At 35.0% G+C, this 24,157-nt stretch overlaps 1 pseudogene; it reads right to left on the bottom strand.

The window, feature by feature from the left end:
• Nucleotides 1-296: 296 nt before the first annotated feature.
• LOC141587989 (uncharacterized) lies at nt 297-2,700 on the bottom strand (annotated as a pseudogene).
• Between the last annotated feature and the right edge of the window lie 21,457 nt (nt 2,701-24,157).

Genomic DNA, 24,157 nt, shown 5'->3' with positions numbered 1-24,157 from the left:
CTGCATATGCTGATAATGCACAATGTACCCGTCACAAATGAGAATTTTGTGATCTTTGAGAGTGATATTACTGCCAAAAGTTAACAACATTGCATCTCATTCCAAAGGATTTCAAACAAAGAAATCAGAATGAAAAATAAACAAGACATTTATTTTTTTTTTTTTTTGGTTCAACGAAGCGCGCACTTAGTCGCATTACAATAGAGGGGAGGGGGAATCGAACCTGAGACCTATTGTCCAGGATACCTCAGTCTTAACCACTAGACTAAGACATCATTGGTAAACAAGACATTTATTTATATCACTACATTTGATTTGATTTCGTTTTCGACCGTCTTTAAGTAAGACCAACCAACGGAAAAAACTAAGTGACACCCTCTTGTGTCTTAGCAGAGAGCCGCTTAAGAAACTCATAAGTTGTGATCATAGTCGTGGCGGACATCTCGGTCCCAACCCACGATAACAAGCCGTCCACCCGCCTTTTCGTACCAAATTCCTAACAGTCTGAGCCACTGTTGGACCCCTACGCCCATTCCCATTCCCATTCTCCTCATTGTCCAACACTTGCACTCGAGTCTTAATATATAGTATCCAATGGCATTGTAATCAAAGCCGAAACACCACCTGCCAACGCTGCGCTCACTCCTTGGACTGCCATTACCGCTTTTGAACTCGGCCTATAACCCCCCGCCATTGTTGGTATTGCAATGATAGCAACTGATTCCACCCCAAATTAAAAGCTGCGCAACAGAATAAGACGCCCACCAGACCGCATTTGACGGAGCATAAGTTAGTATCGATATCCCGAACCCTCTATATAACCCTCTTAAACCGTCGACTCTTACGATCTTTTTAAAAGCATCAACGCCATTAACATACTTAACTTTGTTGTTGATGTGGTGATCTTGAAGTCCTAAATCTCTGGCTCTCCACATCAACTGGGGTCCAGACCAACTGAGCCGCTACGGCAGCCGACACTCCAGCTGCAGCATTAGCCAGTGTCTGAGATTGTGTTCGGTTGCCCTTATCCGTTTGTGGGTTTGGTTCATGTGGCTCGTCATCTGCTCTTTTAGCCTTTTGGACAAGAGAATCTGATTCCTTGATCTAAATCCCCCTTAAACTAAAAGAATAAGAAAACTGGAAATTTTCCCGCCTAAATGCTTTTAACTAGAAATTGGGCATAACTTTATCTAGATATGTATTGGACCTAATATATGGTCTCTACGTGTCAAGGTATCTTATCAAACACCGCAGCTTTTATAGTTCGGCCAAATTTATTTTATTCATTATTATCTCATTAGTCAAATATATGTATTTTAAATGTCGTAAATTTTCTATTTAAAATATATGCAGATTTTACTCATATTATTAAAATCAGTGTGTGCTTTTCACTTTTTTATTCTTTAAATTTTTTACTCCGTATATTGTAACAAAATTACAAAAATAGCTATATGTTTCAAATGCAAAAAAATAAGCATAAGTTTTTGTATTAAACTAACGATCTTCTTTTTTTAATCATAAACTTATTTCGAGTAAAAATGTAAAATTCGCTCTGTTTTAATTATTAGTATTTTTACACATTAACAATTGTAGATAACTACAAACAAAATTCAAAGTTCATTTATATATTATTATTATTAGCTCTAATTGTCAAGTTCTATACACATGACATTCTAAAATACCGTGCATTCGCACGGGCTCTATACTAGTTTGGATTATATTTGTATTATTCCGTACGTTTTAATTATTTATTTATTTTTTATTAGTTATTTTTTTTCTGGTGCTAATTTTAAATTAGTTACTCCGTCCAATCTATCTATATCTATCTATCTATCTATATTAATAAAAGAAACTTTTTTCTAGCGATTATAGAGACTTCAACTTCTGCAAACCTCTTGGAACAATAAAAAAAATAAAATACTTAGAAAAATAAAATAAAATAAAATAATAAAAAGATAAAAATTTATCTAGAATTACAACTAATAATGTAATTAAGATAATTATTGCAAAGTCAATTACAATCCTATGCACATCATAATACTTCTTATTTGTGTGTGTATATATATGCTTCTTAACAATTGTTATTTGTCAGCACAAAAAAAAAAAAAAAAACAATTGTTATTTGTGTTCTCATATATTGTTTTCTCCCCCATTATGTTTGGTTATTGTTATTTAATAGTAGATTTTATTAAAGCAATTGAGTATTCTATGGTGCTTATGAGAATGTTTACGTGTTTGTTCGTTTATATTGTATTACTCCGTAATTTTCTTTGATCACTGACATTTTTTTCTTGCGAATACTGTAGGTACGTAGAGATGAAGTGAGATTGTATTCAAGTATGCTGAAATCAAACATATAGATACAACGTTCATGGTATAACCTTACTTTGAGTTTATTTTGCAATATATGTTCATGGTGTTTTGCTATATACGTTCACGGAATTTCTTATTTATGTCATACGTTATATTGGTCTTTTTAATTTTAATTGATAGTAAAAGTTTGTGTATTTCATAATACAATTGAGAGATTCAAGATCTATACATTGATTGTACATAACTCTAATTTGACGAACCTCTAATCTGTTGTAGTTACTAATTACTATTAACACAATTTGATATCACTACTATTTTAAGGCAACAACGATTGTCAAATTCAAACCTCTTATTACTATTATCAATGTGCAAACCTTTATCAAACATCTATTTGGCTTAGAAATTGAAACAATTATGAATCTACATATCTCCATGAAAAATATTAGAATGGATATGATTTGAATTAGATTCAAACTTTTTTTAAAAAGCAATAGAAGTATGGTTAAGTTAGTATGCCAAGTTGTGGATAAAAAAAATACTCCCACTCATTTATTTTCCCTTGATTAAAATGACCCTCACAAAAAATAAAAAGGCAACCAAATGATTGGAACCGATGAAGTACAATATTAAGACAAAATAAGGTACTTACGAATTTAATTGGTTTTGAAAAAAGAACTAATGACAAAACATTTATACATATAAATTTCAATATGAAATCCAATCTCATGCTCTGATATCCATAATTTAATTAGCTATTGAATGCTCACAGATGGTGTAATATTATGTTATAGGTTACATTAACAAGGTGAATAATGAGACCAATACTTGCATTTACGAACAACCTATATTAACGTACATAACAAAACCTACATAGAGATAGGAGTTGAAAGACTTCACGATCGAGCCAAAGGTAGCTTAAGAGTCCTACGAAAGTTGTCATTCAAACATGAATTTAGGCGAGCATAGATTTTTTGACTAATTACAAATTAAAGGAGATCGTATTTTATAACAATAAATAAGAGAGAGTTTTATATAGAGTTGTATTATTGAATTGTGTCTCAAAACAATTACAAGAGCATGATCATATTAATCTGCCGAACTTAAGCTAAACCCTAAGATTTTCTTTAATTCAATCATATCATATCTATTGTATACAAATTCGTCTTATATATACACAAGTGGTATGATACTTGACCCGTTGTAATTTAAGACAAATAGTACCGCCTTATTGAAGACTTACATCTGTGACATTATTTTGGCACAGAATCGTTGACAATAAGTGTTTTTGTTTGTATTAAAACATACGAATTGTAAAGTACTGATTATAAGTGTGTTAATAATTAACTTTCGCTTGATTTTGGAGGAAGTAACTGAGCCGTTCAAGTACCAAGTTAGCCTTATTTGATATCTTGATTAGCTTTATCTTAATTCCTTAACTATTATATAAGATCTTATTTAATGTCTTACGTAAATCTTGAGTAGAATGTACATGTTCATTAACTATTAGTATATTGGTAGCAAAAGAGATTTTTGGCTTTGAGTTTTGTAGTATTCTCACCATTTAATTTCTATAGATTATATTTTTCCAGAGAATATTGCATGAAAACATTAAGGTGTTGAGTTACAAAAGCATATACTGCAATGATGTTTTGTAAACGTCACATGGTACAATTGAGTTAAAACTTAAAACAGATAAACAAGTATAGTCTGTTAATTATTAGTCAGTGAGAGTCTATCTTTTACATCATAATAAATTTAGTTAAGTTGAGAAAAGTTAAGCTCATATGAGTTCAATTAACAAAAGTTAAGCTCTTATAAATTTAGTTCAACTCTTATAAATTTAATTCAAAAAATTTAAACTTAATTCATACCCATTTTTCTTTAAGTTAAGCTATAAGTTCAATTCAGCTCCTATAAATTCGATTCAGATAAAGTAAACTTTTATAAATTCAGTTCAGCTTTTATATCTTAATTAATTTCAGCAAAATTAAGTGCAAAAGAACAAAGTCTTGAGTATTATTATATCATAATTATAGTTTATTTCAAATTGGCCCGGGCATCGCCCGGGCATTAAATCTAGTATATACATAAAAGAGAGTTTTTTCGAGCGATTCTAGAGCGTCCACATCATCAAAAATTAATTTACGAAAGTTTCATAAATAATATTTTCCACATAAAAAATAAAGTGGAGAATCTTTTAATTATTATAATATCTATATTTCCTATTTTATATTCATGAGAAGTTTCTAATTTTTATATAAAAACTTTGACATTTCATTTGGCAAAAAAATGTCGTTATAAAAATTATGAAGATACTATAATCAGATTCGTGGTAAAAAATGTTTTCATTAAAGTATAGATTTCATATGATTTGCACATATTAAAGATGGTGTACTTCTTAGTATGTTATATGTCCCACATTGAAAAACAATATTAGTGTGGTGATTATAATACGTATAAATTATAAAATTGTCTCATATCGAAAGATTAACATAAGGTGGGTGATCCTATGATTATAAATAGGAGTCATCATTGGAACCTATATACCAACCAAAAACCTTTTGAGTCTCTTAAGTATTGTTTTGAAGAGCTCTTAAGAGTTCATATCATTATCTTCACAGTATGATATATACATATTTTTTCTATATTATGTATTATATTCAAGTGATGTTTATAATCTTTATATAAAAACTTATACATCTCATTTGCCAAAAAAGTATTATAAAAAAAATTATGAAAATTATATTATACTTCCTCCCATCCAGACCAAAGGTTACAGTTGCTTTATCACACTTGTCGAGGCACATTTTGTAACGTGCATATCTTTAGTTACACATTATTAGAAATTATAAAAATTTGATATTCTTATAGCATTCATGACGATAAATCAAACAAGATCTCACATGACTATATTTTGCCTTATATATTAAGAATAATATCAAAGATTCCCTACGACTATGAATAGTGCCAAAAAGCAACTGTAACCTTTGGTCTGGATGGGAAGGAGTAATAGATTCTTGGTAAAAGAAATGCTAGCATTAGAATATAGTACAGAGTATCATATTGTTTGCATATATTTTTAATTATGATAAAAAAATTAAAAACAAACGTTATATTATAATAGATTCTTGGTAAAAGAAATGCTAGCATTAGAATATAGTACAGAGTATCATATTATTTGCATATATTTTTAATTATGATAAAAAAATTAAAAATAAACGTACGAATATTAATAAATAGTACTACCTCCATTCAAAACCAAATACAACATTTTCATTTACACACTTGCCAAGACACAAATTACAACGTAAATATCTTTAAGTTTACAATATAAAAGATTTAAAAATTTGATATTCTCATTGAACTTTATAGGTGAATCAAATAAGATCTCACGTGACCATATTTTGTCTTACATATTGCAAGGAATCGTAAAGATTATATTCGTTCATAAATAGTGTAAAAAAAGGAATGTTGTTTTTCGTCTTGAATCGAGGGAGTATAGTGTTTGCTCATTATTATTAACCCGGGTTAGATGTCGAATTATGTGCGAAAAAGATGGTACAATGCTAAGTATGTTATTTGTCCCACATTGAAAAATATGTTGGTGTGGTGAATATATTACGTATAAATAATAAAATTGTCCCATATCAAAAGTTTAACATAAGGTGGTGATCATATGATTATAAATAGAATGCATTCATAGAACCTAAATACTAACCCAAAACCTTTCGAGTCTCTTAAACATTGTCTTGAAAATCTCTTAAAAGTTTATATCATTATCTCCACGGTATGATATATATATATTTTTATTTTATGTCCAAGGGATGTTTATAATTTTATATAAAAACTTATACATCTCATTTAGCAAAAAAGTAACATATTTTTTTTTGAAAAATTATATAATTAGATTCGTGGTAAATAAATGCTAGCATTAGAATATAATATCATATTATTTGCACATATTTTAATTATGATAAGAAGTTAAAAAAAATGTACTATACGAATATTAATAAATAGTATAGTATTTGCTTATTATTATTAAACTGGGTTAGATGTCGAATTAGGTGCGAAAAAGACAGTGTATTTCTAAGTATATTGTTTGTCTCACATTGAAAAATAATGTAGGTGTGGTAAATATACTACATATAAATAGTTGATGTAACACCCCCATATTCAGAGGAGCCTTAACTAGGCCTTCCTTAGCATATAAGGGCGTTACCATCTCGGTTGCCCGAGGATAGTAATAATCAAATGTCGATAAAAGAACTATTATGTTATATTACAAGCGATTTAAACCAACAAACGATATGAAAGATACAACTCAAGGACTACTCGCTATGACTATCGTATCTCGTGAAGACTCATCCCTGCCCGGACTCCACTATCAACAACATCAACACTGCTAAGACCGATCGCTCACCATAAGGGATCACGGCGGACACATAACAAACAAACAACCACACAAGGTCAGTACTGAGATAAGATACGTCAACAGCAACTACAATTATCAACACAATACAATGCTATCATTCCCAAACACAATCACGATAACCCAACCAACTCTGTCACTGACTGTCCACTGGACCAGCCCTGCCAGTGGGGGACCGCAACCGTTCCCACCTAAGCCCCGCTCATCATATAGAGCGATAACCCTGTCCATTAATGTGCACATCCCCTTCCGTGGCGAGTTCCACGAAGGGCGAAACTAGGGCGTGAAGCCACTCCCGCAAGTGACCCCACCCAGCCGAGAACGCATCTCGAGAACCAGAGACCACAACCACAATCACAACCACAACCGTCACAATACAATTACGATACTAAGCAATCACAACGACCGACACACTAGACCATCTACAGAAACTGAGTAGGCGAACCTACCTTTAAGCAACCGCAACCCATCCACGTCGACATACAACATATCCAGCAATCAAGCAGAGCCTATAACCACAATACAAATATCTATTACTATCAAGCAAACCCTAACTGTAAAGAAAAAGGACACGGGTGATGATTATGACATACCTATAGGGAGAAACTCAGCAAAAGACCGCTACCCGACTCAAGTGACGCTCTCCTAAAGCACAAGGATCTTCAAGAAGGCTTCCATGGAGGTTTTGAGGTGAAGGGAAGGGAAAGAGGCGACTGAAGGATAGGAGGAAAGTGGCGGAAGTGATTTGCGGATTTAACAAAACGCGATATAAAACCCTCGCTGAAAACTCGGTACTCGATCGAGTACCCAACATACTCGATCGAGTGGCCCCCTACTCGATCGAGTAACCTAGCTACTTGATCGAGTACCACTCTTAACACGGAACCCAAGATGGTTTTGGCACTCACTTCTAAGACTATTCCCGCTCCCAAGGTCAGTCAACGCTGGTCAAAAGGTCTCTAAAAGGGCGGGTATTACAGTTGAATTGTCCCACATTAGAAGATTATCATAAGGTGAGGTATCATATGATTATAAAGAGGAGTCATATTTGAAACTTAGGGGTATCAACCCAAAATCTTTTGAATCGCTTAAATATTATCTTAGGGAGTTCTTATAAGAGTTTGTATTAATGACAAACCTTTGTTACAACAATAGCATACAAATATTAATCACGTAGATACTTATAAAAGAGATTATATATTACTATATTAGTGATATTATAATGTTTATTTTAAGACAATCGATAATATAATAACTTTATTTAAGACAAAATCATAATTAAAAAATAAAATGGGTGCTAAATATACGTAAATTGGTTATTAATGTGTTAGATATAATGATAATCTCTGTACTAAAATAAAAAATTTATGAATTATAATACAATCAAGTGTTGCATAAAAAGATCTTGAATTCACAAACAAATCAATAATGAGCTTTTTACTTTGATAAATAATAGAATTAAATCTTTTTAACTTTCAAATATAGGTAATTATTACGCCTCATTACATTTGAGTAACTAAAACACATCATAATTTTTAACCATTAATCAAAATCGCACAAGAAAAGGAAAATATTTTGCATTTGTTAATACATTTTATTGCTTCGTCAATTACATCTTAAAAGCCGTGTTAGGAAAAAAATATAATTTAAATCATATCATTTGTACATATTTTAATTATGATAATAAATGGAAAAAAAACGTACGAATATAAATAAATAGAGTATTTTCTCATTATTAAATCGGGTTGGATATCGAAATAGGTGCAAAAAACATGGTGTACTTTTTCGTGTGTTATTTGTCCCACATTGAAAAATAATGTAGGTGTGGTAAATATACTACATATAAAAAGTTGAATTGTCCCACATCAGAAAATTATCATAAGGTGGGTAATCCTAAAAATTAATTTAGGAAAGTATCATAAATAATATTTTTGATGTAAAAAATAAAGTGGAGAATCTTTTAATTATTATAATATTTATTTCCTATATTATATTCAAGTGATGTTTCTAATTTTTATATAAAAACTTTTACATTTCATTTGGCAAAAAAATATCGTTAAGAAAATTATGAAAATAACATAATTTGATTCATGGTAAAAATGATATCATTAGCAAAAAGATTTCATATAATTTGTACATATATAAAATTGTGTACTTCTTAGTATGTTATATGTACCACATTGAAAAATAATGTAGGATTATATAAAAATAATAGAATTGTCCCACATCGAAAAATTAACATAAGATGTGGTAGTCTTATGATTATAAATATGAGGCACCCTTGGAACTTAGGTACAACATCTTTTGTGTCTCTTAAATAAGATGCTTTGACTTTTGATCATATCTAAATAAATGATTAGACATAAGATGTAAATATTAAGACCTTATAACCATTTTTTGTTACTAAGTTAATTACCCCGTTGCAACGCACGGACATCCAAACTAGTTCACAATAAACCTCCCTATTTCTTTTTTCGGTTATTCACAATAACCTCCCTATTTCCTTTTTTGGTAAGTGTTTGTGTGGTCCAAATTTAATTGTATGGTGGTGTAGTGTATTTGTGTGGTCCAAATTTAATTATATGGTAATGTGTTTCCTTAATTTTTGTGCCAAAATGAAATGGGAGGTTTATTGTTAATTGGAGGGAGTATTTGAATTAGGTATTTTTAAGTTGAATTGCTTAGAGTCCTACCGAAATTGAGTCATCCAATTTACATTCTAATTTTATCATGATTAGAGTACCGAGTATATCACTCTCCCCATTTTGGTCATTTGCTTAGTTATTTTATATTCTGATTATCTAATTCATATATTTGCCTTTTTATAATAAAAATGCTTCTAATGAATAATCTTAAGTGAAATTCACACGAGATCCAGGTTCAAGTCTCCTTAAAAGAATATTGTGGAGTGTTTATGACATGAGTCTTGTCACTTTCGAGTGACTTACTAGTTACCTAGTATACGTGGTTTGCGTGATATTATGTATTTACGTATATTCGGGGATTTATCCAGTGTACACCAAAAATAGCGGCGGTACGTAGATTCTCTCGTCATAAAAATAGAAAAAAATACATTTGATGTGTGTGATATTAAAATTACTTTTACAATGTTATTTTTAAATACTCCGTACTATTGATAGCATGTAGAGTAGGGGTGAGAAAAAAAATATACGATACGAGATACAATACGGTATGCGACTTGAGTTATACGGATTTCCATATATACGATACAAAAATCCGTATATAAGATATGGTTATCCGGGTTGGGCAAAAACAAAACTGTATATACGATTTTCGACACGGTTTGAAATATTTGTACTCCCTCTAATTTTTTATATATGACTTTCTCACATTTCGAGACACTCCCTTCTCTCTTCAATATCTCTTAAAATATAAGACTAAATATTATGATATGTATACTCACATGAAAGAGTTTTTCGTAAGGAATTTAATGGTACTATTTTTATATTTTTTGAACAAATATATTTTTGTAAATATTAAAGTCAAAGGCTTACCTCATAAATGCAAAACGTCATATATAAAAAAAACGGAGGGAGTATCTTTCACCTTATACTAAATGTCTATGCCTCATGTTACTATTCAATAATGAATAGTAACTCCCATAATGAATAGTGCCTTCTTGTTTGTGTTGGGCTGGTTATTCCTGGTTTATAGTGGGCCTTTTGGGTTATGTTTGCTGCATTGTGTGTGCGGTTTTGCTTTGCCATTTGCTTACCTTTTAGCATGTGGCCCATACTTTGTACCACCTTAAAAAATAGCAATTAGGTGGAAGATTATAGTCCTAAAAGAGATTGGTTACTCACACAGGATCATCACATAGGGTCATTTGCGATAAACGTTTTATTAAAAATAACTTTGCGCTGCCACAATGATTGGTATCGGGTAATCGTGTGTAATTAGGTCAACTGTACTACAACGTTTAGGGTCATTGTATTTTGCGGGACTGTTAACTAGCAATAACTATTTGCCGGAAACCGACAAGTTACAACCGTGGAGAAACTACAATGCCGCGTATACCAATTTTAGGAGCACAATAATATAATATGTCCGAGTATTTTTTTCATAAAATGGCAGCTGCAAATTAATATTGCAATTTCATATTGTTATGGTTCCCAAAAAAGGGTTGGTGACTGACACAGGAACATAACACAGGTACATTTGCGATAAACGGTTAATCTAATTTAACTTTCCGATGCCACGCTGATTAGTATAGGGTAATCCGAGGGGCTAATGTGTATTGTGCTAGAACGCTTTGTGTCCTCTTATGTTGCGGTACTGTAAACTATTGATTACTATTTGGCGAAAAACTAACGTAAATTTACAACGGAGAAGGAACTACAATGTCGCGTATGCCAATGTTCGAAACACAATAATATAATATATCAGCTTATTTTTTGGCATTAAATGGCAGCTGCAAATTGAGACGTAGTTTCTACAATCATATGACTGACACAGGAACATAACACAGGTACATTTGCGATAAACGGTTAATCTAATTTAACTTTCCGATGCCACGCTGATTAGTATAGGGTAATCCGAGGGGCTAATGTGTATTGTGCTAGAACGCTTTGTGTCCTCTTATGTTGCGGTACTGTAAACTATTGATTACTATTTGGCGAAAACTGTAAATTTACAACGGAGAAGGAACTACAATGTCGCGTATGCCAATGTTCGAAACACAATAATATAATATATCAACTTATTTTTTGGCATTAAATGGCAGCTGCAAATTAAGACGTAGTTTCTACAATCATAGCTTGTTTACCATATTTCGGAATTATTACGTCATAAAACACGGATCATACGCCGCCTTATGTTTGTGCAAATGTAACATAAAAAACACGTTCTAATATAATTTCGAAAAAGATGACCTTTAACAATTAAAACTAAAATTTAACTGGTAATCTAACAATGTGGAATTACAATCATGAAATTGGACAGTTGAGGATTGTCTGTGGGCCATATGGAATGGTTACACGGCAAATTTGGGTAAAAACTAAGGACTGGTGGTAGGGAGTATGGTTCACTATGTAGTTTAGCATGGGAAAAGTGCTTAGCTAGGTGGTGGAGTGTAAATGGCAAAATGATTTGGGTTGATGTGGGCATAACTTCTAGGATTGTACTTGATTATTATTATATATTGACAACTATTGGTTATTTTTTAATGCTTGATTAGTGTAGGGTGTGACTAAGTCTATACCTATTACTAACTAATACAAGGGATAATAATGTAGGGTGAATTGACCATTGATTTAGTTGGGGATTTGCAGCTGATTAGAAATATGATAAGAGTAAGGTTTTAGGCGGAAATCATTACTCCAATTGTACTGCATTGTTATTATTATATGCCAAAGTACCTGCTAATTGTTATGGTTCATTAGGGTGGGGTTCAACTTAGGCTGTACCGTTTACTAATAGTATAGCAAGCAATGTAAGGTGAAGTGACTGTTGATTGAGATTTGCTACTAAGAATGTGAATTAAGTAAGGGAGGTAAGGCACTGTGATGTCACTAGACAAATTTTCAGCAGTATCATGCAGGTTGGACAGTTGCCTTGGTAACTCTATATATGACTGCTACGGCTTCAAAACTTACAATGGTGTCTGAAGACGGTTGAGGTGATAATTAAATTATAACTCGAATGCCCCTATTATTCTTAGTTAGTTTGTATATCTAATTTATGTTTCGTTTATGCAGCTCAGTAATTTGGATAGCCGTGGAATCAGGTTATTTGAGAGGTAAACAAAAAGGGACTTAAGTTTCTTCTTTAAAAAAAATGTTTTATTCGTTTTGATTTGTAGTTTAAATTTCAGAAATTGGTTTGGGTTGCCACTTGGTGCTTGGGAGACAATGTGTATTATGCTTTATTTTGTGTGGCAGATCTAACTGCTGTGTGTTATAACACACAACAAATACAGATGCCATATTGTTACATTGTATAGATACCATAGTTTGTGTGTGTAATAATATGTTTATGGATTGGTGTTTGTGGTTTGTTAGAATGTGTAATTGTAAAAATGTAGTTGTGCATTGAAGTACTCTGTTGGATATTTGGTGTGTGTAGGAATATGTTTATGCATTGTAGTAATGTGCCTGTTCTGTTTTGGGTTTTAGTCCCACGAATGCTCATTTGGTTGTCAGAGCAAGTTATCCTTGGTGGACACACCAAATGGCATAGATGTGTGTGGTTGTTGTCTTAGACAGACTTAGAAAACGCGGTGAGCTGTGTTTAGAGCAATAGAAAAGTCGTTAGCTAATTTGAGGTAAGTGTTAGATTGATGAAATGGATTTCTGTGGGAAAAAGGTGTTATTACTTCTGGGTAGTGCTTTATTTTTTGCATGTTACAGGTAAGATTTCAAATGGAACCGGAAAAAAAGGAGTTCAGGATTTCATTTCGTTCTATCTTGTCTGAAATAACAAAGGTGCTTCAGTGGCCAGACCCGATATACAGCCAAGCAAATTTAGCGATGGACAGAGCTAATTTGGTGCTTCTTAGAGGTGCCGGTCCTACATCATGTTTCTTTACAGGGGAAAAAGTACAGAACCTTGCTGAATCTGAGGAACAAGCTGCTGAACAGGCAGTGGATTTCCTGGTTCGGAAGAAGCAGGTGATTATAGAAGATGTCAATTTAGAGAGGAGGAACAAGTACAAGGCTTGTTGTCAATTCTTTAAGGCCAAGCGTAACGCGCTCGAATCGGTGGAGCAGACCCCCTGGTAACAGCTGCGGGCCAATAAAGAACACGAAAGTGAAGGTCCCGACTACCCTGTCAAAGAGAATCATCGTGGATCTATGGGGTATTTGGCTGCAGATTGTGGCTGCATACAAAGTGACTGCTGATGAGGTTGATTTCATAGTCCAACCAGGTGGGCTATATGTTTGTTGTTTTACAATAACATGGCCGGACCATGCATTCAAAGAAAGGTTCTTTATTGGAGATGGCTGCGACACCATGGAAAAGGCCAAACAAAGCTTGGCCAAAAAAGCTATCCAATACTTTCAAACCATTTATGGTTTTTCTGTGAAAGATGCTAACTTCAACAGGATGAAGTATTCATAGATACATTGTGGGTTTCAAAGGCGTAGGTACTTGTTGTCTAGAGACCGGCAAATTTGCTTACCATCTGATTTGGAATCCATTCCTGTTTTTATAGCAGATGGTTACCACACCCCTGAAGGACCAGCGTATGGTGTTAGGAGTGGCTTATCCTTGCCTCCCCCCCAAAAAAAAATGTAGAGGTATTCCACCAGAGAGGGGTGCAGCAAATTGGAGCCTTGGCACACCTGCAGCTACTGAACCACTTACCAGGGGGGCTGCCAATATGCCTAAATAACTTGCAAGGCATTAGTTATCAGCTTTAAGAATAGTTATAGGGTTGTTGTAGAATACAAACCACTTATGTATGTAAAATAATAAGCCTTTTCGAAGGCACAGTTGAATCTTTTGTGGCCATGATGGTGACGAAATGGCACGTTACTCAATAGTAGTGGGTAACCTTTTGTGTAGTGCTGTAGGAAGTTTAATCAGAAACATTCAAAACTGTACCTCTGTAATGTAATGAATCAAGTGAATGACTATTGGCCAACCATGCTTCCTGTGAACCTGACTTTGCAATTTCTGTGTGTATAGTTTGGGTTATGATCTGAGATCCAAATGTGTGGGCTAGCTATGTGCTTGCTTTGCTGGTTTATTTGTTTAGCGTGATGGATTCAGTTGTATATTCAGTTTAAGTGTTCATTGCAAAGATAAACTTTTAAAAGCGTATGTTGAATTTAAAATGATCGGTTAAGATGTTGGATTTAAATTGTATCTTTATGTGTTGTTTGTGTAAAGTGATCAGATGCATATTCCTTGACAAATGTCCTACTGCAGTAATACATTTGTATTTAACAGAATTACCTGGCAATCTGAAACATGAAAAACCCAAATATAGGGCCGCATTGGGGTCTGGCGTATCGTTTCAGAATCTGTATGATGCATGCTGAAAGGCTAGGGCAGTTTAGCACACCTGTGTTTCTTTTTTTTTTAAAAAAAAGAACTATTTGCATATTGTATATTTGGCAGTTGTGACAATATGTAGTTGATGATTGGTACTCTTTGAATTTTTGTGTGCAGAGAGTGATATAGGTTTAGGCAGTTATATATACCGGTAAAAGATTTCAAATCAAAGGACAAGCGTCCGTCAATTAAGCATGGCATGTTGATGGATGATTCTCAAAGTATAGGTGAGTAAAGGCATTTTGATATTTAATGTTCGATGATGCTTTGATCAGTTGAAGTAATTTGAATTGTACCATATTAGGGGGAATTATGTAAGAATAATGTGCATATTATCGTTGTCCAAGAAGGAATTTCCACCTACAAAGTATGATGTGCCTTTAATGTAGGGGGTCAACTTTAGTGTTGGTTAGCTTACTTATTAGCAAACTTGTGATAGAGTGAAATATACAGGTACACCGTCTGGGTGTTACAGGTCACAGAAATATGAATTAAATGGAAATTAGTAAATAGTATTGTTTGGTTTGCGTATGTATTTTCAATGGCCACGATGCAGGGTGTCATAAATAAGCTGATATCATGTGAGTTACAAAAATGGTTGCAAAATTAACAAGCATATCAGGCTGCACATGATCTATCAGAGCAACATTATCAGTGTAAGCTATACCTGTATACTCAAAATTCGCCAGCCTTTTGATTTACCTGCCACCTCTATTTGATAATTTTTGCACGTCTCAGCTGAAGTGAACACAGATAGTCAGACTACACCTGTTAAAAGGCGCCGCTTAACTGGCAAACAGAAGATAGCTAATGCATCAACCGAACAGCAACAGGCGGCTAGCCAGTCATATAGATCTAGGAGAATTCCAAGGCCAACAGAAGCACCTGTAGAACCTGATCATGCAGGGAAACGGCGTAGGCAGCAAAACCAAAGTAAAGAAACCTTTAAATCTACAAATTGAGAGCTTGCAATATGTTATTAAGACCCAAAAAAATATATAATTAACGTTACAAAACTCAGACCAGGTACTAAATACCAGTGGTTGCTTTTCGTCGTTCAATACAGGTCAAGATATGCATGACGCATGCTCAGGGCCAACCAAACCTTATAGGTCTCGACGAAACATACCACCTGTACAGCAAACTGGAGAAAACTCGGCATCAGGAACCAAACGGAAACGCCAGAGAAAGAAGAGTAATGTTCCTTAATAAACAACCAAACTTGATATTGCGGGCTTTTTCATAAATAATTTATTATAAATAACAGTATAGGTATTTAAACAACCATTGTCCAGAAAAAATGACTTTTGATATTGAATATTGAATAGAAGTGCCAGCTGCAGTTGGTGGTAAACCAGTGCCATCAGAAGCCAGCAAATTGAAAGAACCAACCTATTGTGCAGAATGTGGAGCAAAGAAATTTGAATATGAAACAAAGGGTATGTGCTGTTGCAATGGTGATATTAAACTGGCATTTAATGAATATCCTGAAGAATTGATACGGCTTTTTACTGCTAGAGATGAGGAAACGTTGCATTTTCAAAAATTTGCAAGGTTGTATAATAACCTATTTGCTTTCACCTCTTTGGGAGGAACTTTTGATTCAAAGACTTTGAAGGGGATATTTGTTTTCAAAGCACAGGGGCAAGTTTATCATAATTTGCCAGATCTAATTCCCATGGATAGTATTCCTAGATATCTCTGCTATACTTCTATGATGCTCAGCATGAAAGGGAAAATCGTTTAGGATTGTTCCCTAATTTGAAGGAAGAATTAATTACCCTTCTTATGGGGCTAATGGATGATAATCCATATGGAAAATTCTTTAGATCTTTGCAGGAGATAGAGGTCACTCAGGATACAAGGATAGTGCTTACAACTGACCCAGGTCATGACCAGCGTGTGTATAATGCACCGACATCTGACGAAGTGGCTGCTGTGTGGCTAGATAATACAGCTATACAAGGAAATGCAGGTCCTCATATTATTGCCTACGGAAAGGGTGCACATACACATAGCATTAAGCATTATTATGGTTGCTATGACCCATTATAGTATCCTCTTCTATTCCCTCTGGGAGATTGTGGTTGGCATCAGGGATTAAAGAAACAGTCAAGTCCTAATTTTGATTGTGAAGGCAATTCTTCATTCCCGGTGTCTGAAGCCTTCAATGGAGAACCTGAATTACTCATACAAGCAAAAGTTTCGAGTAAGTTTAGGTTTATTACTGTAACCATCTTTGCCGTGTGGTAGGCACGGGCTATGAATACTGAGGTTGTCTTTAAAATGTCTCAGATGCAGCGAAAAGGCGGACAAGAGCTGACAAACGCATATCGTGTAGAGAATACTATGCGTACAAATTCCAGATCAGGCCAGGCAACATGGCTATCAGAGGAGGCAGACTGTTTCAACAGTTCATTGTAGACATGTACGTCAAAATTGAAAACACAAGATTGGATTTCCTGCGCTTAAACCAGGACACCATTCGTGCAGATCTTTATCAAGGAATCCTAGATACGCTAGAGCTTGGTGAAAACAGCGCGTGTAATGTTGGTAAAAGAATAGTGCTGCCACCGTCATTCCTAGGGGGGCCTAGGGATATGAGAAGATGGTATTTAAATGCAATGGCTCTTGTCCAGAAATATGGGAAACCAGATCTCTTCATAACTATAACGTGTAATCCAAATTGGACTGAGATAAAGGATGAATTGGCACCTGGTGAGAAAGCGCAGGACGGGCCAGATCTTCTGGCACGTATCTTCCATGCTAAACTGACGCTGCTGAGAAAACAAATAAGGGAAAAAAAAGTGTTTGGCGAAGTCGCAGCTATGATTAATGTGGTTGAGTTTCAGAAACGGGGGCTACCACACGCACATTTCCTGATAATTCTGAAACCAAATTATGAAATCACGTCACCAGAAAAATTTGATAAATATGTGTCCGCAGAAATACCATCAACTGCAAATCCTCATCTGAGGGCAGCTGTAATAGGGCATATGATGCATGGTCCATGTGGTGCCGCTTTCCCAGATTGCGCCTGTATGCAAACCAAAAATGGGAAAAGAGAATGTAGTAAAGCTTACTCTAAAAATTTCTGGACCTTCACTACAAATAGAACAGACTCTTATCCATTATATAGGCGCTGAGACACTGGTGAAAAAATTGTGGTACGAAAGGGTAAATTGGATAATAGATCGGTGGTGCCTTACAACCCTTATCTGTTAGCCATGTTTGACTGCCACTTAAATGTTGAAGTTTGTTCAACAATTAACGCAGTAAAGTATTTATATAAATATGTATATAAAGGTCATGATCGGGTCTTATTCAACGTGGAAAGTGGGGGGGTTGCTCCGTTGGTTGATGAGATACACAGATACCAATCTGGTAGATGGGTTTCCCCACCGGAAGCTGCTTGGAGAATTTTTGGATTCAACCTTTTTGACGTGTACCCACCTGTGCAACCTCTCCTAGTACATACTCCAAACAATCAGATGATTAGCTTTGCAGCAAATGAAGACCTTGCCACAGTTGCAGCTGACGAACACAGAGCAAAAACAATGCTAACTGAATTTTTTAACACTAATGCCAAATTACCTGAAGGGGAGAAATATCCGTATAGTGAGTTTCCAGAACATTTTGTCTGGGTAGACAAGAAAAATGGCTGGAAGCGAAGGGACTCTGGTATAGTCATTGGTAGAGTAGCGCATGCCTCACCTGGAGAGGGTGAACGCTACTACCTAAGATTGTTGCTTGCGCATGTAAGGAGCCCTAAATCTTTTGAGGATCTAAAGACGGTCAACGGTGTTTGCTGTGCACCATATCAGGAGGCCGCATTAAAAAGAGGGATTCTTGAGCAAGATAATGCAGTTGAAAAGTGTATGGACGAGGCTGTGAATGTAGAGATGCCAAATGCCCTTCGCCGCCTTTTTGCGACAATTCTGATTTTCAGCTGCCCCAATAATCCAGCCGAATTTTGGGAACAATATTACTCGGCCCTTTCAGAGGATTTTGCAAAACAATACCCAGGAAACGATGCTAAAATATTACAGTTGACAGCGGGAAAAGTTGAACAATTTTTAGAAGGGATGGGGAAGAGCCTAGCGCATTTCAATTTGGAACATTTACATATTACCCAGGAAATAACAATGCAGGGCATGCGAGACATCATTGATGCTCTAAACGCTCCAGTTCATCTCTTGCAATTAGCTTCCAGGAAACTGCTCAATGTAAAACAGCACACTGCATATAAGGCTATAATGAATTGCATTAAAACTGGCAAACCAGGTGCCTTTTTCATAGACGGACCAAGTGGAACAGGAAAAACTTTTTTATATGGAGCCTTATATGCAAAGGTGCAGTCAATGGGGAAGATATGCCTGCCAACAGCAAGTTCAGGGATAGCTGCTTCAAACTTACCATGTGGCAGGACAACTCATTCAAGATTTAAAATACTGCTGGATACTGATGAAGTATTGACCTGTGACGTGTCTAAACAGAGTGGTTTGGCATGCTTGCTAAGGGAAGCAGCATTGATAATCTGGGATGAGGCATCCATGGCTAAAAAGCAGAATATTGAAGCAGTTGATATGTTATTTAAGGATATTTGCAGTAGTGATCTACCCTTTGGGGGAAAAGTTATTGTTTTTGGTGGTGATTTTCGACAGGTGCTTCCAGTTCTTCCCCGGCGTACACAACAAGAGGCCGTAGATGCGAGCATTGTAAGTTCAGCTATTTGGCCACTATTGACCAAATTTAGCCTCACTGAAAACATCAGGGCTAGGGCTAATCCAGAATTCTCAGAATTCTTGCTCAAGCTAGGTAATGGAGAACTACAGACCACTGAAAATGGGCTAATTAAGCTGTCTGATAATTTAATGATTACACCTGATGTAGAAAAGGAACCAGAGCAGGTACTGATTGATGCTGTATTCCCAGAAATTCAAGAGCAGACTTTCAACACTGACATATTTACTGAAAGGGCCATATTAACACCAAGGAATAATGATGTTGACTCAATAAATCGTATGCTAATAGATAAATTCCCAGGCCAGAGTCATATTTACAAGAGCTTTGACAGCGTTATTGATAACCATTCAAATGTCTATCCTGGTGAGTTTCTAAACTCACTTTGTTCACCAGGTATGACTCCTCATGAGCTGGTTGTGAAGGAAAATTCACCGGTAATATTATTAAGGAACTTGGATCCAGCAGCAGGACTATGCAATGGCACGCGCTTAATTTGCAAACGTTTTTTTCCCAAATATGATTGAGTGTGAAATATCTACTGGTTTTTACACAGGGGAGCGCGTTTTCCTACCAAGGATAACACCGAAACCCTCTAAGAGCTCCAAATTTCCAATTAATTTCCAAAGAAAACAGTTCCCTATCAAACTTAGTTTTGCAATGACAATTAACAAGGCTCAAGGTCAGACATTGCAGCGCGCTGGAGTATATCTACCGAAGCCTTGTTTTTCCCATGGCCAGTTATATGTGGCTTTATCCCGAGCTAGATCTGCTCAGGAATTGAAGGTCCTTCATATTCCAAAAGCTGCTGACACATCAGCCAATTTTGTGAAGAATGTGGTGTCCTTTGAAGTGCTGCAGCGGGCCGGGATTAGATGAACTATCCAGGTTAGTGACATAGATAATTCTATTTATTTACTCATATATCAGTCATTAATATGTTCTCCATAATACAAATCTTACGCAGTTACTCTTTGAATGTTACAGGGAATACAACTGGCATGCAGATATTCAGTTGATGCCTATATCGGAATCCGTCTTAGGAACAGCTATCCAGCAGATACAAAAACTCTTGACTGTAGAGGAACATTTTGGTTACTTGGGTGCTTGGGGTGATATGCAAATCAAACAAGAACAGTGTTCGAGCATGTATTCGAAAACTGTCCTTCGTTGCTTTGTAAAAATCGACACTGGAATCAATTTTCCAGTGATTTCTGTAAGAAAAATAAAGGGTTTTTTTGGAGGGGAAGGGTAAAAAGAATATGTCTTTAAGATTTACTGTCATCCCAGTATTACGTTCAGCTATTGATTTCTGAACGCGCCTGATAAGTGTAATAAAATTACATTGCAGGCTGTTTAATACGAATGGTTATGCCGGTGATAACCCAATTACCATGTACTTCTTAAATCCAGCAATATGGTAGAATTATTGTTGTGCATGGCATAACACATTTTTTTTGAATGAAAACAGTTAGTAACGCTGCCAGATAGTTGCACAGTGAAGCCGTTTAAAGCAGCGAGGAATAATTACGAACTAACAGCTTACGCTATATGGGCAGATCAGGGAGACATGCTTACAACATGTTAATTGTGAAACATTACATTTACATGAACATGGCGCATTCAAACGAAACTTGGTTACTTGTAAAAGTTTTGAACCACCCGAATAAATTTAAAACCATTTCCTATAAAGCCTTAATCGTAAAGGAAAAATTTTGAAAACAAAAAAGTTAAAGGCCTAACCTAAGTGACGAAAAAAAAAATAAGAGACGTCATCTAAGCTACCGTTTTAAAAAAAGTTAAGAACCGAAATAGATTACAAATAAGTAAAGTATTTCAAAGAGTGCTATTTTAAAGTAGATTAGGTTGTACTAGGTAAACCATTTTAAAAAGCATTAGGGAGTTGTCATTTCTGGTTCAGAATTCCAAACCTTTTAGTACTTTATTTATAGTTTTTAAAAGAAGTGATAATGTTTCTCCAAAAAGTCTGATCTAAACCAGAAAACTAGAACTACAAAGGACAAGGACCTACCACTGACAATAAAAAGCAGGAACTTCACATTCAAAAGCATGGTGGAAATGACAAGAGGTATTGTTGAGGTATAACTGTTAACCTTAGAATGGGAAGGTTGAGTGTGTAAGTGGTGAAATAAACCATACCCAAATACCCATTTTAAATCAAGCAAAATAACTACAACCAGTCAGAGTTACCCAAAATATTCACCAACATTACCCAAAACCAAAAGAAACAAGCAACTACAAGAATTGCAGGCTGCCATTAACGTGAAAGAACCCCAAAAGGTGATAAACCATGTCGATTTAAGCTGTTCTATTCTAAGGTGGTTTTAGTTTACAAAAAAAAAATGATATATAGAGAAAGTCTGCAGCCGTTATTTCTATGTGAATTCTATCCATTCCCTGAAAAATTGAAATGTTAATTTATTTGATGCAGGAAACATGAAACCTGAAAAAAAACTTGTCAAAGACTTAGATGATAAAGTTGGAGCACATTCTATTCGCCTCAAAGTTATAGACAAGGGCAATACACAAGTTTCACCAAAGAACAAGTTACTTCATTTCCAAAGGATCGTTTTTCAAGATGAAGAGGTATTTAAAATTATAGGAATTTTGTTTACATGTATATAGTATCTCATTAGATCTCGAGAATGGTGTAGGACCTGTATTTATAACAGTTTACTGTCAGCTACAACCACATTCTGAAAGCTAACATTGACAAAAAATCAGAAAGTTACAGATGTATCTACAGCACAGTTAAATGTTTGATAACTGTAAAATTCATTACCAATCTGATAACTGTCATTACAAATTTCAGTTGAAATTACAACAGTAAAAGTGAAACTTTCTTGAACAAATCTATTAATACACCAACATTTTCTGAAAAACAAAGGTGACTAGCTGATTTTAAGGCACCCAAATTGCAGGCAGTTTTAAGCCAATGTAGAGAAGACACAACCTAAAACATTAAATGGTTTTCTGATTAAAATTACAGTCTATGCTTTAATAAAAGTTCGTAGATGCAGGCGGGAACTGAAAAGGTTCAGTGTAAAAGTAAGCTGCACATTCGAACTTTAAAAACCCAAAAAAAAACTTTAGGTGTTTTATGAAAATAGTACTAAATGCAATCAGAAATATCATGAAGTCATTGGATTTTTATATGCTGACAATACAGGGAGGCAAAATTAAGACTATCCTCTACAATGATGATATTGCTGCATATGAAAGCATCATACACAATAAAGTCAAATATGACATCTCAAATGCAAAAATAAGGCCAATGCCTGAGAAATATAGATACAGTCCTGATGACCACCCTTTCCAGTTGAGCTTTGGTGCTGATACCATTATCAGACCTGTTGAATGATCAACGCCGCCACTGGGTCCTGAGTACATAGCCATTGCTGCCATACCGAGGACTGTATCACCTGATGACAGATATGGTGAGCATCAATAATCTGTTATTCAATTTTAATAATTTTATAAAAAAGAATAGGCATAAACAAAATACTGCTAGAGCCATTTTGCCATTTACTTGATAAATATTTAAGCGTTTGCACAAACGGAGATGTCGTTGGGATACTGATCTATATGGAGCCCGTACGACAAGTACCCCGTCCTGATGGGCAGCCTCTGGATGTACGTGAATGGGTCATAATTGATCATAGGTACGAAGATTACACCAATAGCTTATAACAAATATTGTTGCTGCTATTCATGTTGACTGCAAGTTATGGTAACAGCGTGTTAAATAATTGTGCAGTACGGAACAACCGCTGATTATTACAGCATGGGTTGAACTTGCTACCAGAGAAGGGATGCAACTAGAAGAAATAGCCGACTCCTTCCCAGTCATTGGTTTCACCTCTCTAAAACCCTCTCATCACAAAGGTACATAGGGGTCAGGGAGTCTTGGATAGGAATAGAATCACAACTATTTACTTTCAAAATAACAAATGTTCATTCACATTTACCGGCAGGCTTCTCAGTGTCAACCACATCATCAACATTTGTTAAACTTAATCCGGAAGGGGAAAAGGCAGACATGCTTCGTGCTTGCGGTAAGGACCTTCATTTTCTGAGAAGTAAAAGAGGTTATAAACAACTGCAACAATGATACAAACATCAAATTAAACATCAGTTGCAGCTATACACAGTCCCACGCCAACACATGCAATGTTTTAAGAGAAACAGCAGCTAAGAGGTTACCGTGAAACTATGACTAAAATGTTTAACAATGTAATTAGGGGCATGGCAAATAAAGGAAAAATCTCAGCTAAACATCAGCAAGTATTAGGGATACGTTCTCCAGCAACAGAAAGAGTTCTAACAACAACCCAAAAACTCCGCCAAAAAAAGGTAAAATCTGCCCATTCTGCATATCAACTGCGTCATCAAAGCTTAAAACAACCAACTGTAAATATTTTACAATTAAAAATAATCTACAAATACTGCATTTTCACAAATGCTAAAGCAGGCACACAAATATTGTCAAAAAAAGTACCCAAATTAAATGTGCTTAGCCTAAATCTGTTTCAATATGGACTTCAATTGACAGGCTGCTAATACCCTACAAGAAGAGCGCCATTGGCTTCACGTCTCAAGCCCTGAGTTTGATCACAAGGATGTCCATTTATA

The sequence above is a fragment of the Silene latifolia genome, chromosome 6, assembly GCF_048544455.1.
Source record: "Silene latifolia isolate original U9 population chromosome 6, ASM4854445v1, whole genome shotgun sequence".
NCBI classification, from domain to species: domain Eukaryota; kingdom Viridiplantae; phylum Streptophyta; class Magnoliopsida; order Caryophyllales; family Caryophyllaceae; genus Silene; species Silene latifolia.
This window is presented reverse-complemented; position numbering and strand designations above follow the sequence as displayed.